Source organism: Salvelinus alpinus, chromosome 25 (assembly GCF_045679555.1).
Source record: "Salvelinus alpinus chromosome 25, SLU_Salpinus.1, whole genome shotgun sequence".
Classification (NCBI taxonomy): domain Eukaryota; kingdom Metazoa; phylum Chordata; class Actinopteri; order Salmoniformes; family Salmonidae; genus Salvelinus; species Salvelinus alpinus.
The window spans coordinates 16,870,847-16,889,062 of record NC_092110.1 but is presented as its reverse complement, the minus strand read 5'-3'; the positions used below and the strand labels follow the sequence as shown (position 1 = coordinate 16,889,062).

The 18,216-nt window shown below is 43.1% G+C and overlaps 1 pseudogene; it reads right to left on the bottom strand.

The window, feature by feature from the left end:
• Window positions 1-18,216, bottom strand: part of LOC139553489 (transcription factor IIIB 90 kDa subunit-like) — a 57,815-nt pseudogene that overhangs the window by 24,057 nt on the left and 15,542 nt on the right.

Genomic DNA, 18,216 nt, shown 5'->3' with positions numbered 1-18,216 from the left:
AGCCTGAGGCATATGCTTTCCTGCTACTGCATGGTAAACGGCTGCCGTCATCTCCACTCAGGTTGGGAGCTGCAGACACACCGTTTCCCTTCCCTCCCCAGGCCAGGGAGACAGATCATGTCCAGTCAGGACTCTATCAGATGACATGTCAGAGACTATGATGCAGCATCTCACTAAGCCTAGGAAACACTACTGCAGCTCTTCAGAAAACACACATATTTCAGCCTGTTCACATTCAGAAAAGGGCTTTGTGAGACTTGCTGAAAAAGTGTAGTAGGCCTGTAGAGACAGAGGCTTAAAATAAATACTAGAATCTTTTTATTTCTTCCACATTTTAGCATCTCTCTGTGTTGTCATCAGTCATCACCCCACCACACCATTCTCAGAGTGGCTGGCCATCCAGCCATCTGTCAAGCTGGCCCCAGTTCTACTGTACCGCCCCCAAGCATTGTAAACACCCCACATCTCGCCTTCTCACTGTGGAATTGAGGCATCCATAGCTGTCAGAGACAGAGTGTAATGACTAAGCGGAGGATGGGTGTGTGTATGTGTGGGTGGAGGTTAGCTCCATCTGACCTCTCTATGATTGCCTTTTTGTTAAATGGGAAGGAGGATAGAAAAGCTGTGGTGTTTACAATGGACTACATTTTTTTTAAGGCTAGCTCTGGTAGGTCGGTCACATGGGTGGTGCTGCTGATGCAGTAAACATTTGATTCTATTCCACCTTTAATAGCTTCTAAATATATATTTTAACAGCCAAAATGAAGAAATGGCGTTCCCGTCACTGCTCAGTTAGATCTGCTGTAAGACATTCTCACACACAGGTTGTTATAAATTGGTAGGTTTAGCTATAAGTGTCCAGAGTAGTAGTTGTAGTCTTAGAATTGGAGAGGCAGGATTTCTGCTTGGGTGAGTCTATTTACAAATGGCTTTAAGCACTGGCAGCAATGCACAACTTCAGTCCTTGGGTGACTAATGATTATCAACACCTGACAGATGTGGGGAAAACGAGGCGTGAGTTTGGTTTCTGGGCAATCAACTACTGAAATGGAAGTGCTGAGATTAGAATTACAAAACTACCGGTAATTTACCAAAGTTACCAGAATGTTCAGAGAATAGAGGTGAAACATTAAAGAGAAAAAGGAAAGGAAGGCAGGCTAACGTTTTATATCTGTGTCCATATTGTCCATGAGTTTGCAGTGGATAGGTCATATGGTTCAAGAGGAAATAGCCTAATTAATGAAAAAAGCATCCAAATCAACAACGGCATTTGTCATAAACGTACTTTTCCAACTACTTAATTTTTTCACAACTGCCACTAGTTGTGCCAAAACACAGACATGGGACACTTTTTATAAAAGTTAGAAGAAAAAAAATCATGCTGAAACCCTCATATTAAAACACCAATGGTATTCACTAAGTTGATGATACTAAATATATAAAGGCCACACAGAGGGCCAGAGATAATTACAGACACCTGTGTTAATCTGAAGTACCCAAAATGTAATGTGATAAAATAAAAAAAACATTCAAGTTACAAAAGTTCTGATAGTTAACCTGTACCACCCCCCCGTTCCGCTAGCGGAACTCCTCCCACATTCCACTGAAAAGGCAGAGCGCGAAATTCAAAAAATATTTTTTTAGATATTTTTTAACTTTCACACATTAACAAGTCCAATACAGCTAATGAAAGATACAGATCTTGTGAATCCAGCCAACATGTCCGATTTTTTAAATGTTTTACAGGGAAAACACAATACATATTTATGTTAGCTCACCAACAAATAGAAAAAAGCACAGACATTTTTCACAGCACAGGTAGCAAAATCAAAATCAACCAAACTAACCTAGAACAAACCAAAGAAACCAAGAAACAACTTAATCAGATGACAGTCTTATAACATGTTATACAATAAATCTATGTTTTGTTCGAAAAATGTGCATATTTCAGGTATAAATCATAGTTTACATTGCGGCTACAATCAGAAATTGCACCGAAAGCAGCCAGAATAATTACAGACACCAACGTGACATACCGAAATACTCATCATAAAACATTTCAGAACAATATATGGTGGATAGCTAATGAAAGAGAAAGATCTTGTGAATAGAGACAATATTTCCGATTTTTGAAGTGTTTTACAGCGAAAACACCACATATATTTATGTTAGTTCACCACCAAATACAAAAGACAGACAGACATTTTTCACAGCAACGGTAGCATGCAAGTAGCATGCACAAAGCTAACCTAACTAACCTAGAACCAACCTAAATAACCTAGAAAAAACTCCCTCAGATGACAGTCCTATAACATGTTACACAATAAATCTATGTTTTGTTCGAAAAATGTGCATATTTTAGCTATAAATCAGTTTTACATTACTGCTACCATCATAGCTACCATCATAGCTACAGTCAGAAATCGCATGGGAGTAGCCAGAGTAAATACAGACACCAACGTCAACTACCTAATTACTCATCATAAAACATTTCAGAAAAATATATGGTGGATAGCTAATGAAAGACAAATATCTTGCGAATACAGCCAATATTTCCGATTTTTGAAGTGTTTTACAGCGAAAACACAATATATCGTTATATTAGCTTACTACAATAGCTAACACACAGCAGCATTGATTCTAGTCAAACGCTAGCGATAGCACAGTTCGACAGATATATGAAATAGTATCCCAAATTGGGTCCTTATCTTTGTTGATCTTCCATCAGAATGTTCTCCAAGGGGTCCTTTGTTCAGAACCGTCTTTATTTGGAACCAGAACGAACGATTTCCCTCTTGAATTAGCAAGCACACTGGCCGTGCTGTGCTAACCTCTCCGTCTTGACAAAATTCTTGCGTCGCATCACGTCTAAAGTCCAGAATACATTTCAATAATATAATTAAAGTATATTGAAAAAACATACTTTAGGATGATATTGTGACATGTATCAAATAAAATCGAAGCCAGAGATCATATTCACCTATAACGACGGTTTTCCAGGAGGCTACTCCAGATCCAACTTCGCGCCTTCCAAAAAAAATAAAGTGCGCACTTCTCACTCCAAGAGGTTGTATACAACCCCTGAACGAGATAATCAACTCATTTCTGCTCTCACTTCCGCATGACACCCAGGGGAAGGTGTATGACGTGTTTCTACAGTCATAAGTGACATGCCCTTTTATAGACAAGGTCTTAAAGAGAGACTTCGCATTTGGAAATCTCACTTCCGGATAGGAAAATGTCTGTAAAAAGAGTTCTGTTTCACTTAGAGAAATAATTCAAACGCTTTTAGAAACTAGAGACTGTTTTCTATCCAATAGTAATAATAATATGCATATTGTACGAGCAAGAATTGAGTACGAGGCCGTTTAAATATCATACGATTTTCCCCAAAAGTGAAAATAGCACCCCCTGGTCCTCATCAGGTTTTTAACTGGTAAAACATACAAAGTCACCAGTAATACTGTATACCCTTCCCTTTGCAACCCTAGATAAGATTCACCTACATTCAGAAGCCAACACTTTTAAAACGTCCCTTGCGGAGTGCTGACATTCCCAGCCCATAAAAGCAGAGCCGTTTAAAAAGTGCCAGAGGTTGACTTTGCTCAGTGAGGCAGTTAAGGTCAGCCAAAAGTCATTGATTGGATTAAGTGCCTGGATGAAAGCACTTCAATCAATGCCTGCTCTAAATGGTACAGGACAGTGCTCCCTTAAGACAAAACTGTGTAGACCAGGGCCGCCGGCAAACGTGTGGCGAGCAGGCATTTGCCACAACACTTTTCAGTCAAAATTATATCTTTTTTAATGATTCAACCTTTTTTTTAAACTAGGCAAGTCAGTGAAGAACAAATTCTTATTTACAATGACGGCCTAGGAACAGTGGGTTAACTGCCTTGTTCAGGGGCAGAACAACAGATTTTTACCATGTCAGCTTGGGGATTAGATCTAGCAACTTTTTAAACTCAGCAAAAATGAAACATCCTCTCACTGTCAACTGCATTTATTTTCAGCAAACTTAACATGTAAATATTTGTATGAACATAAGATTCAATAACTGAGACAAACTGAACAAGTTCCACAGACATGTGACTAAAAGAAATGGAATAATGTGTCCCTGAACAAAGGTGGGGGCGGGTCAAAATCTACTTCCGGCGCCGAAAAGAGATGGCCGCCTCGCTTCGCGTTCCTTGGAAAATATGCAGTATTTTGTTTTTTTATGTGTTATTTCTTACATCGGTACCCCAGGTAATCTTAGGTTTCATTACATACAGTCGGGAGGAACTACTGAATATACGATTAACGTCAACTCATCATCGTTCCTACCAGGAATATGACTTTCCCGAAACGGATCCAGTGTTTTGCCTTCCACCCAATACAATGGATCTGATCCCAGCCGGCGACCCTGTGCGACGCCGAAAAAGGGGCAAACGAGGCGGTCTCGTGGTCAGGCTTCGGAGACGGGCACATCGCGCTCCACTCCCTAGCATACTACTCGCCAATGTCCAGTCTCTTGACAATAAGGTTGATGAAATCCGAGCACGGGTAGCATTCCAGAGAGACATCAGGGATTGCAACGTGCTCTGCTTCACGGAAACATGGCTAACTCAAGGGACGCTAACGGAGTCGGTGCAGCCAGCTGGTTTCTTCATGCATCGCGCCGACAGAAACAAACATCTTTCCGGTAAGAAGAGGGGCGGGGGGGTATGCCTTATGATTAACGAGAAGTGGTGTGATCATCATAACAACACACAGGAACTCAAGTCATTCTGTTCACCTGATCTAGAACTCCTCACAATCAAATGTCGACCGCATTATCTACCAAGGGAATTCTCTTCAATCATAATCACAGCCGTATATATTCCCCCCCAAGCAGACACATCGATGGCCCTGAACGAACTTTATCTGACTCTTTGTAAACTGGAAACCACACACCCTGAGGCTGCATTCATCGTAGCTGGGGATTTTAACAAGGCTAATCTAAAAACAAAACTCCCTAAATTCTATCAGCATATCGATTGTGCTACCAGGGCTGGGAAAACCCTAGATCATTGTTATACTAATTTCCGCGACGCATATAAGGCCCTCCCCCGCCCCCCTTTCGGAAAAGCTGACCACGACTCCATTTTGTTGATTCCAGCCTACAAACAGAAACTCAAACAACAAGCTCCCGCGCTCAGGTCTGTTCAACGCTGGTCCGACCAATCTGAATCCACGCTTCAAGACTGCTTCGATCACGCGGATTGGAATATGTTCCGCATCGCGTCCAACAACAATATTGACGAATATGCTGATTCGGTGAGCGAGTTCATTAGGAAGTGCATTGACGATGTCGTACCCACAGCAACGATTAAAACATTCCCAAACCAGAAACCGTGGATTGACGGCAGCATTCGCGTGAAACTGAAAGCGCGAACCACTGCTTTTAACCAGGGCAAGGTGACCGGAAGCATGACCGAATACAAACAGTGTAGCTATTCTCTCCGCAAGGCAATCAAACAGGCTAAGTCCCAGTACAGAGACAAAATCGAGTCGCAATTCAACAGCTCAGACACAAGAGGTATGTGGCAGGGTCTACAGTCAATCACGGATTACAAAAAGAAAACCAGCCCCGTCGCGGACCAGGATGTCTTGCTCCCAGACAGGCTAAACAACTTTTTTGCCCGCTTTGAGGACAATACAGTGCCACTGACACGGCCCCCTACCAAAACCTGCGGGCTCTCCTTCACTGCAGCCGAGGTGAGTAAAACATTTAAACGTGTTAACCCTCGCAAGGCTGCAGGCCCAGACGGCATTCCCAGCCGCGTCCTCAGAGCATGCGCAGACCAGCTGGCTGGTGTGTTTACGGACATATTCAATCAATCCTTATCCCAGTCTGCTGTTCCCACATGCTTCAAGAGGGCCACCATTGTTCCTGTTCCCAAGAAAGCTAAGGTAACTGAGCTAAACGACTACCGCCCCGTAGCACTCACTTCCGTCATCATGAAGTGCTTTGAGAGACTAGTCAAGGACCATATCACCTCCACCCTACCGGACACCCTAGACCCACTCCAATTTGCTTACCGACCCAATAGGTCCACAGACGACGCAATCGCAACCACACTGCACACTGCCCTAACCCATCTGGACAAGAGGAATACCCATGTGAGAATGCTGTTCATCGATTACAGCTCAGCATTTAACACCATAGTACCCTCCAAACTCGTCATCAAGCTCGAGACCCTGTGTCTCGACCCCGCCCTGTGCAACTGGGTCCTGGACTTCCTGACGGGCCGCCCCCAGGTGGTGAGGGTAGGTAACAACATCTCCACCCCGCTGATCCTCAACACTGGGGCCCCACAAGGGTGCGTTCTGAGCCCTCTCCTGTACTCCCTGTTCACCCACGACTGCGTGGCCATGCACGCCTCCAACTCAATCATCAAGTTTGCGGATGACACTACAGTGGTAGGCTTGATTACCAACAACGACGAGACGGCCTACAGGGAGGAGGTGAGGGCCCTCGGAGTGTGGTGTCAGGAAAATAACCTCACACTCAACGTCAACAAAACAAAGGAGATGATTGTGGACTTCAGGAAACAGCAGAGGGAGCACCCCCCTATCCACATCAACGGGTCAGTAGTGGAGAAGGTGGAAAGTTTTAAGTTCCTCGGTGTACACATCACGGACAAACTGAATTGGTCCACCCACACAGACAGCGTTGTGAAGAAGGCGCAGCAGCGCCTCTTCAACCTCAGGAGGCTGAAGAAATTCGGCTTGTCACATAAAGCACTCACAAACTTCTACAGATGCACAATCGAGAGCATCCTGTCGGGCTGTATCACCGCCTGGTACGGCAACTGCTCCGCCCACAACCGTAAGGCTCTCCCGAGGGTAGTGAGGTCTGCAGAACGCATCACCAGGGGCAAACTACCTGCCCTCCAGGACACCTACACCACCCGATGTCACAGGAAGGCCATAAAGATCATCAAGGACAACAACCACCCAAGCCACTGCCTGTTCACCCCGCTATCATCCAGAAGGCGAGGTCAGTACAGGTGCATCAAAGCAGGGACCGAGAGACTGAAAAACAGCTTCTATCTCAAGGCCATCAGACTGTTAAACAGCCACCACTAACATTTAGCGGCCGCTGCCAACATACTGACTCAACTCCAGCCACTTTAAAAATGGGAATTGATGGAAATTATGTAAAAATGTACCACTAGCCACTTTAAACAATGCCACTTAATATAATGTTTACATACCCTACATTACCCATCTGATATGTATATACTGTACTCTATATCATCTACTGCATCTTGCCATCTTTATGTAATACATGTACCACTAGCCACTTTAAACTATGCCACTTTATGTTTACATACCCTACAGTACTCATCTCATATGTATATACCGTACTCTATACCATCTACTGCATCTGCCATGCCGTTCTGTACCACCACTCATTCATATATCTTTATGTACATATTCTTTATCCCTTTACACTTGTGTGTGTGTGTAAGGTAGTAGTTGTGGAATTGTTAGGTTAGATTACTTGTTGGTTATTACTGCATTGTCGGAACTAGAAGCACAAGCATTTCGCTACACTCGCATTAACATCTGCTAACCATGTGTATGTGACTAATAAAATTTGATTTGATTTGATCAAAAGTAAGTATCAGTATCTGGTGTGGCCACCAGCTGCATTAAGTACTGCAGTGCATCTCCTCCTCATGGACTGCACCAGGTTTGCCAGTTCTTGCTGCGAGATGTTACCCCACTCTTCCAACAAGGCACCTGCAAGTTCCTCTGCCCTGACCCTCCAATCCAACAGTTCCCAGACGTGCTCAATGGGATTGAGATCCGGGCTCTTTGCTGGCCATGGCAGAACACTGACATTCCGGTCTTGCAGGAAATCATGCACACAACGAGCAGTATGGCTGGTGGCATTGTCATGCTGGAGGGTCATGTCAGGATGAGCCTGCAGGAAGGGTACCACATGAGGGAAGAGGATGTCTTCCCTGTAATGCACAGCGTTGAGATGGCCTGCAATGACAACAAGCTCAGTCCGATGATGCTGTGACACACCGCCCCAGACCATGACGGACCCTCCACCTCCAAATCGATCCCGCTCCAGAGTACAGGCCTCGGTTTAACACTCATTCCTTCAACGATAAACGTGAATCCGACCATCACCCCTGGTGAGACAAAACCACGACTCGTCAGTGAAGAGCACTTTTTGCCAGTCCTGTCTGGTCCAGCGACGCTAGGTTTGTGCACATAGGCGACGTTGTTGCCGTTGATGTCTGGTGAGGACCTGCCTTACAAACAGGCCTACAAGCCCTCAGACCAGGCTCTCTCAGCCTATTGCGGACAGTCTGAGCACTGATGGAGGGATTGTGCGTTCCTGGTGTAACTCGGGCAGTTGCCATCCTGTAGCTGCCCCACAGGTGGGATGTTCGAATGTACCAATCCTGTGCAGGTGTTGTTACACGTGGTCTGCCACTGGGAATATATGCAAATTAATATTACTACCATTTAAATGTAGATTTTTTTGCATTGGATATACAGTTGAAGTCTGAAGTTTACATACACTTAGGTTGGAGTCATTAAACTTGTTTTTCAACCAATCCACAAATTTCTTGTTAAACTATAGTTTTGGCAAGTCGGTTAGGACATCTACTTTGTGCATGACAAGTAATTTTTCCAACAATTGTTTACAGACAGATTATTTCACTTATAATTCACTGTATTACAATTCCAGTGGGTCAGAAGTTTACATACACTAAGTTGACTGTGCCTTTAAACAGCTTGGAAAATTCCAGAAACTGATGTCATGGCTTTAGAAGCTTCTGATAGACTAATTGACATAATTTGAGTCAAATTGGAGGTGTACCTGTGGATGTATTTCAAGGCCTACCTTCAAACTCAGTGCCTCTTTGCTTGACATCATGGGAAAATCAAAAGAAATCAGCCAACAAAAAAATTGTAGACCTCCACAGGTCGGGTTCATCCTTGGGAGCAATTTCCAAATGCCTGAAGGTACCACATTCATCTGTACAAACAATAGTACGCAAGTATAAACACCATGGGACCACACAGCCGTCATACCGCTCAGGAAGGAGACGCGTTCTGTCTCCTAGAGATGAACGTACTTTGGTGCAATACAATCCCAGAACAGCAGCAAAGGACCTTATGAAGATGCTGGAGGAAACAGGTACAAAAGTATCTATATCCACAGTAAAATGAGTCCTATATCGACATAACCCGAAAGGCCGCTCAGCAAGGACAAAGCCACTGCTCCAAAACCGCCATAAAAAAGCCAGACTATGGTTTGCAACTGCACATGGGGACAACGATGGTACTTTTTGGAGAAATGTCCTCTGGTCTGATGAAACAAAAATAGAACTGTTTGGCCATAATGACCATCGTTATGTTTGGAGGAAAAAGGAGGAGGCTTGCAAGCCGAAGAACACCATCCCAACCGTGAAGCACGGGGGTGGCAGCAAATGGGTCTTCTAAATGGACAATGACCCCAAGCATGCTTCCAAAGTTGTTGCAAAATGGCTTAAGGACAACAAAGTCAAGGTATTGGAGTGGCCATCACGAAGCCCTAACCTCAATCCTATAGAAAATTTGTGGGCAGAACAGAAAAAGTGTGTGCAAGCTAGGAGGCCTACAAACCGTACTGTTATACCAGCTCTGTCAGGAGGAATGGGCCAAAATTCACCCAACTTATTGTGGAAAGCTTGTGGAAGGCTACCCAAAATGTTTGACCCAATTTAAAAGACAATGCTACCAAATACTAATTGAGTGTATGTAAACTTCTGACCCAATGGGAATGTGATGAAAGAAATAAAAGCTGAAATAAATCACTCTACTTTTACTCTGACATTTCAAATTCTTAAAATAAAGTGGTGATACTAACTGACCTAAGACAAGGAATTTTTACTAGGATTTAATGTCAGGAATTGTGAAAAACTGAGTTTAAATGTATTTGGCTAAGGTGTATGTACACTTCAACTGTATTTACCACATCATATGAGGACAGAAAGATAAACCTTTTACTTTATCATAAGTAGACAATTGCAAATGATTAAATCCTTCCAATAGAAATAAAACAATTTAGTTATGAATTGAACTTTAATTAAATGAGTTGACTCTTCACATGGGGTGATTTCACTGAACAACAAAAGGGAATATTGAATGATCCCCAATGAGCCATCGCATCTCCCAAAAACATTTTCAACATACATCTGTAAAATGATAGTCTAGAAACTAAAGCTTTGGTTGTCTTCCTCTCAAGCTTCCATGTCTTCTCCCTGGACCTCCTCAATGTCCACCTCTTGAACATCAGACTGAGGTGGCCCAAGGTCATTGATGACTGCCTTCAGCTCATCTGCAATGTAGAGACCGGTGTGTCTGTTGTCCCTTGTCTGTGCTCTTGTAGAATACTGGTTGAGGAGTGGAGATAGTTAATTATTCCTTGCCCACGAACATTCGACCACCCATCAAAGATGATTGCAATACAGTCTGCTTTCGCTATGATTTGCTTGACCTTCACTTGACCTCTGCATCCAGCAACTGAGTAGATAAAGCATGTCTGGTTGGAGGGGTGTATGCTGGGCAAAGAACATTCAGAAATCTCTTCCAATACACATTGCCTGTGAGCAGAGGTGAACCAGTTGCATACACAGCTCGTGCAAGACAATCAGCCTTTCTGACTACGTTCCTCCGTTGAGTCAAAAAAACATCTGATTCCAGGAGGACCATGAGCTGTTGCGATCGATAAAGTGTCCGATTCATAATTTTCACTTCAAATAGAAGTAGAGGATTTTTTCAGTCTGCTGAACTGTAGCCTACCTACAGTATGTGTACTGTCCCATCTGGCCAGTGGAAATTAAGCGGTAATGTTATGCATTTCTAACCTAAGCCAATTTATTTGTGTTGAGAAAATGTGAATATGATCAAATTTGGTTAATATTCAAACTTAGGTTTGCTAGGCTACCTAGGTTTTTTCAATCCAATAGGCTAGACTTAACTTTTTAATTACAGATGCATAGGCCAACATGATGCAACCCTGCATAAAGCCAGCTCAGCCATGATAATTATATGTTCAAGTCACAGTTGGGTCATTCCACCATATTGGGTGCTTTTTGATTAACATTTTGTTTCACCCAATTTTAACATGGTCATAAAAAGCAAAAATGTTCATCTTAATAAAACATGTTGATTTCCCATCTCAAGATGGGGTTGACGTGTTATGCCCAACCCACTCAGTTTTCCAAAACAAAACACCAGAAAATGGCAAAAAAAGAAAGAAAAAAGGTAGAACAAGCTCACCTGCCTTTTACACTAGGGTTTGACTACAAGATGTTTAATGTTTCTTTTGAAAAAATAAAATTGAAATAAGGAATAGTTTCACCATATTAAAACGAGAGTTCAGTTTATGTAACAGCGTTGACCTTAAAATGATATTTGTTCTCCATCAAATAAATAAATTGCCAGAAATGACTTTGTGATGGTGTAAACTTGGAGAAATGTTGGGGTTACGCAGGTTAAAATCTTCCTAGAGGGTGCAGAGGGACATGTCGAAACAGTCTTTATTCATAAAAATAAAAAAAAGTGATTTACTGCACTTTCCATGTGGTCTATATTAAAAGTGCACTTCATTTAATATATCGGCTTTTCAATAGTTGTGCACAATCTCTACTTACAATATCAAAGGGACGCAACAGGCACTCATTTGTGGAACAACCTAGTTGTCTCTGTAACGGAAACCCCTCCGTTAGTCTAGTTTTAAATAGAATTCATATGAACAAGTACAAGGCTGCTGCAGTTTGACAGGGGTTTCATCCTCCCTTGGGCCAGGATTTAACTATGTGACCTGGTTAGAAACACTCTGATCCCATCATCATAGCCCATATTAAAACCATTTTACAACTAATTCAGGGTTCGTACAGACATTGGCAAGTTGGCATTTAAATTATCATTACATTCTAAAATGTCAGAATAATGTGGAGATTTCATGAGTAAATAGATTGGATTCATGAATGGTGATTTTCCTACCTGTAGATGTGGCCGATGCAAGCACACAAAGCATATACAGTGCATTCGGAAAGTATTCACACCGCTTCACTTTTTCCACATTTTGTTATGTTACAGCCTAATTCTAAAATGGATTAAATTATTTCCCCCCCCTCAAACTACACACAATAACCCATAATGACAAAGCGAAAACAGGTTTTAAAATAACAGAAATACCTTATTTACATACGTAAAAAAAAAAAAGAGGTTAATTTTGTCAAGGCTTTGTACGGAAAGCCAAGTTGAAACCAACATTCAATGTTGTCGTCCTCATAATAGCTGCACTTGGTTTTCACGCAAAAAACGCAACAGAGTAGCCTAACACCTGTCAACTGAAACAGCGGGAAACAAATGAAAGCGGCAACATCTCTCACAAAAACTGATCACAAGTTAAAATCACAGATAATTATAATTGGAGCAGAAGAACTCGGATACAATAATTGCAATAAGTTTTCAACCACCAAATTGAGGAAATTATTTTCAGGGGCTCCAAATAAGTACTTCAAGCACTTCTAGCACCTTGAGCGAACCCTGTGATTAATCACTGTCATACCCTACACAGGGATTGACATTTAGGTCTGAAAAGCACTTGACCATCAGGCAAGTCAGCAGTATTTTTTGGCTCCCCAAAATGATGGTTACTTGCCCAAAAATGTGATAAGTTGTTTACATGCAGAAATGCCATAACTTAGTCACTTAATTACACAACAGGGAGGAATTACGCTTTGGTTCTATTTTCAATATTGAATCACAGCTCAAGCCCGAGCGCAATAGGATAGTGGCTTGCAATCTGCTCGTCCTGAGCAAACTTAGGCTTTCGGTGTAGTAGGTAAAAGACATACAGCTTTAGCGACACCCCAGGGTAGGACTTTATTAAGACTCGCACACATAGCACCAAATGTCACATCTGACCACCAACATTTTTCACATGATCTCGGCCACCAAACGCTATTGGTGCGTCTGAGCACTTAGGTCACTGGAATTCTTTGCAGTTTTATTGTTTTCAGGTATAATTTTTTTTTATCACCTGCCTAATGGGGTAACCACAGAGCAGGGTCAACTTGCCCAGCTGTCAAATTGTCCGCCTTTCACTTTAAATATGGGAATAATGGTAAACAGAAAATAAAATCACCAGGGGAAACTTTAGAGCGGGCTCAAGTTGCCCGACTGCTCAGTTCAGTTTGCCCAGGCAACAGGGCAACCCTCAATGTCTCTTCTACAACTAGGTTCCAGAATTTTAACTGGTTACCATCAGGATAAAAAAAAATCTCCCCACCACTCTGAGAACTGTGGTGCTACCTCTGATATAGACATCAGGCTGCCGAGTCACAAATCTATGCCAAGACTAGCTGCTCTCCTGACTCAAGTGTAAATGAGTCTAGAGACTAAGGAATCTAGACTAGAGGAACACTTCAAATTGTAACAATCTTTCTAGCCATGCCTCTGGTTTCCACCTTTCAATACAGGCTTGATGGATGGATGACAGATTGAGTGGACTAAAACAATCTTTAGTGTCTTAAACGCACGAACAGGCTCTCATAGGACCCCCTCCCCCCTTTCCTCTTAAGTAGTGCCCAAACCAACAGTGCACGAAAACATAACAGAACACACACACACATACACAGGGGATGAAAGACACCACACTAATGACAAGGTACTACTCTGTCCACTTAATGCTTTAAAGATTGAGCTGGGGAGCCCTTGAACCTCTGCCCCTCCCAATCGCACCACAATTAGCCAGGCCTGAGAGACCTCTGGCAGCCTGCATCAACAATCTTCAGCGATACAGCTCCAAATGAAAACAAAAAAGAGGCACACACACACACTAACACTGGTTTCCTTTAATCATCCTCTCTCACTATGAGATCAGCCACATGTTAAAAGAGCAGCATATTAAAAGCATATAAAAACGTGTCAAAATGTAGGCTAGTACTGATTTTTCCCATTCCGGACATGGAGGATGAGATCCACATAAATGTACAACGACAATATCAGTCAATAAAACCTTTTGATCCGTTAATTTTAAAGAATATGTTTCAAGACGATTTTGATCACGGAATGGTGCGTCTTTTAAAACCAACCCCATCTTAAAATCCATTCTTCTGACAATAGAAGGTCAAGATGACATTTCTGTCTTAGTGGCCGCACACTAACCCAGCCCCTCCTTCGACTAACACTTCACCTTTCACCTTCTCTCTACACTCCCCAGATGCCCACTCCCATGAAAATCAATCCCCTTCACCACATCAGAGAGAGTCAACATACTCTTCATCTCTCACACCTATGAAAACCCCCACATCTTGACATTTCTAGAAATGGAAGACAGGGTGACGTGAGTGACAGTGGAATATCAAAATGAGAAAGTAGCAGTAAGGAATATCTCCTACGCAACAAACAGCATATATTTAAAAAAAAGCATCTACAGTAAAGGTATCCGCATGCTTCCCAGCCGAAACAGTTCAGAAGAGTTTGTGCATATATTATGATGCGAGCACACTTGTTCGGTTCACCTAGCCGACTTCGGCTAGCGGCCAGCCGAACTGAAGCATGCGGACGCCTTAAGCGACAGGTTTGCTCACCGTGTTCCTTCTCCTCTTCGGTGCACTTGCTGATGGACTCTGGGAGGCCCAGGCTGGCTGCGGTGGGCAAAGGCCCTAGGAGGGAGACCAGCGATGGGCCTCTGCGTGGAGGTCTTTCCTCGGGCCTCTCTCCATACCCTTCCTCCGCCTCTCCAGGGAGAACCTGGTCACACAGGTCCTTGTTGAGGTGCTGGGCCACAGCTTTCAGCTCCTCGTCCTCCGTCTCCTGCCAGCCAGGAAGAGATATTTCATCATCATCATCATCATCTTTTTCCAGGGGATCTAGGAGAGGGGGAGAAAAAGAACAAGACATGTACTTCCGTTTCATCATGAAACGGACAGCAAAATTATCTGACATGATGCAGAAAATTATTTCCTCAATAATCCTATGGTACCATTAAGCTGTCAAAGTATCATCATGATGACAGCCCTCTTAGTGTTGATAAAAGCCCAGTGTGTGTGTTGTAATTTGGACTCTCAGCCCAGGCAGAGGAGCAACAGGCCTGCCAGTCAGACAGCCAGCAGCCTCCCCTGCTAAAGGCCATGCAGTGGAAAAAAATGCAACACAACCAGCTAGAGGGGTGCAGATGGTTAGAGAGTTTAGCCCATTACAGTTAGACAGCAAAGGTGCGTCATAACATTCTCATTTGCACTTTGAGTGAACATCATCAAATTTGGTCACCTAAAAAAAACATTTGTGTATTTAGAGAAGTTTCAGGCTCTAGCGACAATAGACTGGCAGAATACGGAGATATTCCCTCCTCCACAGGGGGTTCTAGCTGGAGGACTGGCATGGCTGGCGAGCGCAGCAGGACCCATCCGTGCCGTACCGGTTTTTGCATAGGACCCATACATCCCCTCTCAACTTGGGCCGGCTCTGCTCCAGCTCCATCACAATCTCATCCTGGTACTCATGGATCTCGCCTGTTGAGATAAAACCCAAACAACTCTGCTGACTCCACTCTAACTTTATACTCTTTGGAACTTAATGAAGAGTTTAGTTAAAACTTGACTAGACACTGATCATTACGGTACCTTGAACATCGCCAATCTTCTTCTCTAATTCTTCCTCAAGCTAGAAGAAAAAAAGACAAAAAAAGAGCAGCATGTGAATGAAAAAAAGACAACCGTACCACATTGGGACAAAACAAAGGTTAAAACACGGGACAAGATAAATAAACAAGGCCGGTACAGTTGTATCCTCTCGGCAGTTCCTCCTCACCAGCTTCATTCTTTTATTCCTCTGGCCAGCGATGAAAGAGGGCGGGTCACATTCCCGGTCGAGATCCACTTTGATGAACTCCTCAATGGTCAGCTGACTGGTGGGCGCGTCCTCAAACTCATTCAACCTGAACCATGAGAAAGAATAGTGTTAGTGTACTCCTCATAGAGATTAGTGAGAACGCGCAAGGCTAATCAGATTTCCTTTGAAGGATGCTGTAATGTGCTTCTCAAGCAGCTCTCACCTCTTTCTTAGTGTGGCCTCACACACCTTCACTACACTGATGGTACGGTGGAACTCGTGCATGCAAGCAGCGACCAACAGGGCTGAGAATACAAACAAACTCACAGGTGAAACACGCTATCCATCCCACACACCTTGCCAGCACTTATATTTACAAATGTACTCACCAAATGTTGTGTAATATTCATGTAATAACGTCATAATACCCTATTAATGATAATCTAAGTCATTAGATAAATCATCAATTCAGTTTTACAGTAACCCATGCTACTGTGCATGGAGTCAGTTACAAAACGCAATGTCAGTTTAAAGACGGATGTACGGTTCCGTTTTTACACAAGCAGTTTGAATCATCTGACGTTCTAGTAGCCGGCTTTTAGCAATCCCACAGTCTCGCTCACACATTCACTTCCTATTGAGTAAGAAGCTCATCTAAACTTTTCCATCCTTCATGTAAGCGAATCCTCTCAATGATTAATGATGAGCAATTAATTATTCAGATATTGCAGCTGCAGAGGAGAGAAAGGGAGAAAAGTGAAAATAGGAGCGTAAATGTCCACATGCCCAGGGAAGTTGGCTCTTCAGTTTCAAGATGTCTTGCCAGCAATACATCCGAGCAGGGTTCTGTTCAGGTCCAGTAAGTAGGGAACAGACTGCAGTACACTGTCGCTGATTGGAGCCTGTGGTTACTTATTAGCGTTACCTGTGATTAGTGGTAACCTATGAACAAAGATCACCTGTGATTGTAGCCAAATCTGACCTAGGATTACAGTTCCCTGTAGTTTGGATTACCAGTGGACATGGTTCCCCTGTGGTTTCTGTTATTTATGATGAGGGTTAGCCTACCTGTGATTGTGGTGCTAACGTGTGGTGGGATTTAACTGTTGCTCATGGTTACCTGCGCCACACAGTCCTAATGGCCTCCGTCCAGTGTGCATCCAGTCCCTCTTCATCCTCTGCAGCAGTCGCAGTGCTGTCGTGGACACCTCATGGTTCTTCTCCCCAAACTCCAGCATGTGAGCAAAGCGAGGGATGTACAGGCAGGCGTCTAGAATGAGAATGATACACTCTTCAAGATCCAACCAAGACAAGCAATAGTAATATGCTAATATATGCATTGCAGATGTCTCAATGATATACGGGGTTTACAACTGTGTGTAGACTACATTGATCAGAAAGTGGTATGTCTTTAATGAAAATATAAGAAGTATTGGATATCGTCATACCATTCCCAGTGGATCACATTGTGACCAATAAGGACAAAAAGTTACACTTAGTTATGTTGGATCAAATGATCTCTTAGTGTACAGTTGGGATAGAGAAAGCACGGTGTCAAAATTGCAGCTGGGGATCCGAAGTGCCCTGTGAGAGAAAGACTGCCAGAGTTCGAGTGGGGCAGAAAGTTTCCTATGCTCAGGCAGTGAAGAGAGTAGAGGATAACCCAAAGGTGAGTGATTTGACTGGGAGATAAATAGCAGATAAATATTTGGTGCGAGTGATTTTAGTACAGAAGATCTACAGGAAGTTGAGAGAAGTGGTTCCATCCTCCCAGGCAGATGGACGGGATCATTTAGGGCCAAAGTACTGGGATGGTGTGGTGGGTGTTTGTGGATAGTGTTTAGGTATAGGGTTAGATGACTGTGCAATTTTCCCCATTCCCCTTTTGTTTGTGACTAAAATGTGCAGTCCACACCCCGACCTGCAAAAGGCAGCAATATGCAACACAGCGTCTAGTCTGATAGAAATGTACATCAAGACGACAAATTATCCCTTTGGCAGCAGCAGAGCCCTCTGACTGGTAATAGGATATGGCCAGACCCCAACCCCTGTCCCTAACCAACCTCTTCTAATCTAACATGGCTGCTGGGCTGGCTCTATTCAAGTTAACGAAGTAAACTTCAGGAACCATCCCCTCTATGATCTAACGCACCCACATTCACCGAAAGGTAAACACCAGTGCGGTCTCGTGCTCTCAGATTTTGCGCGTGCCATGCATCCAATAAAAAATAAAATAAAAAGTGGTGCGGCTGATGTTAACTCAGGAATACAAAAAAGGAAATAAAGGTTAAAGCTCAACAAATTTTGCGACATCCCAAACTTTGCCTAATTTCT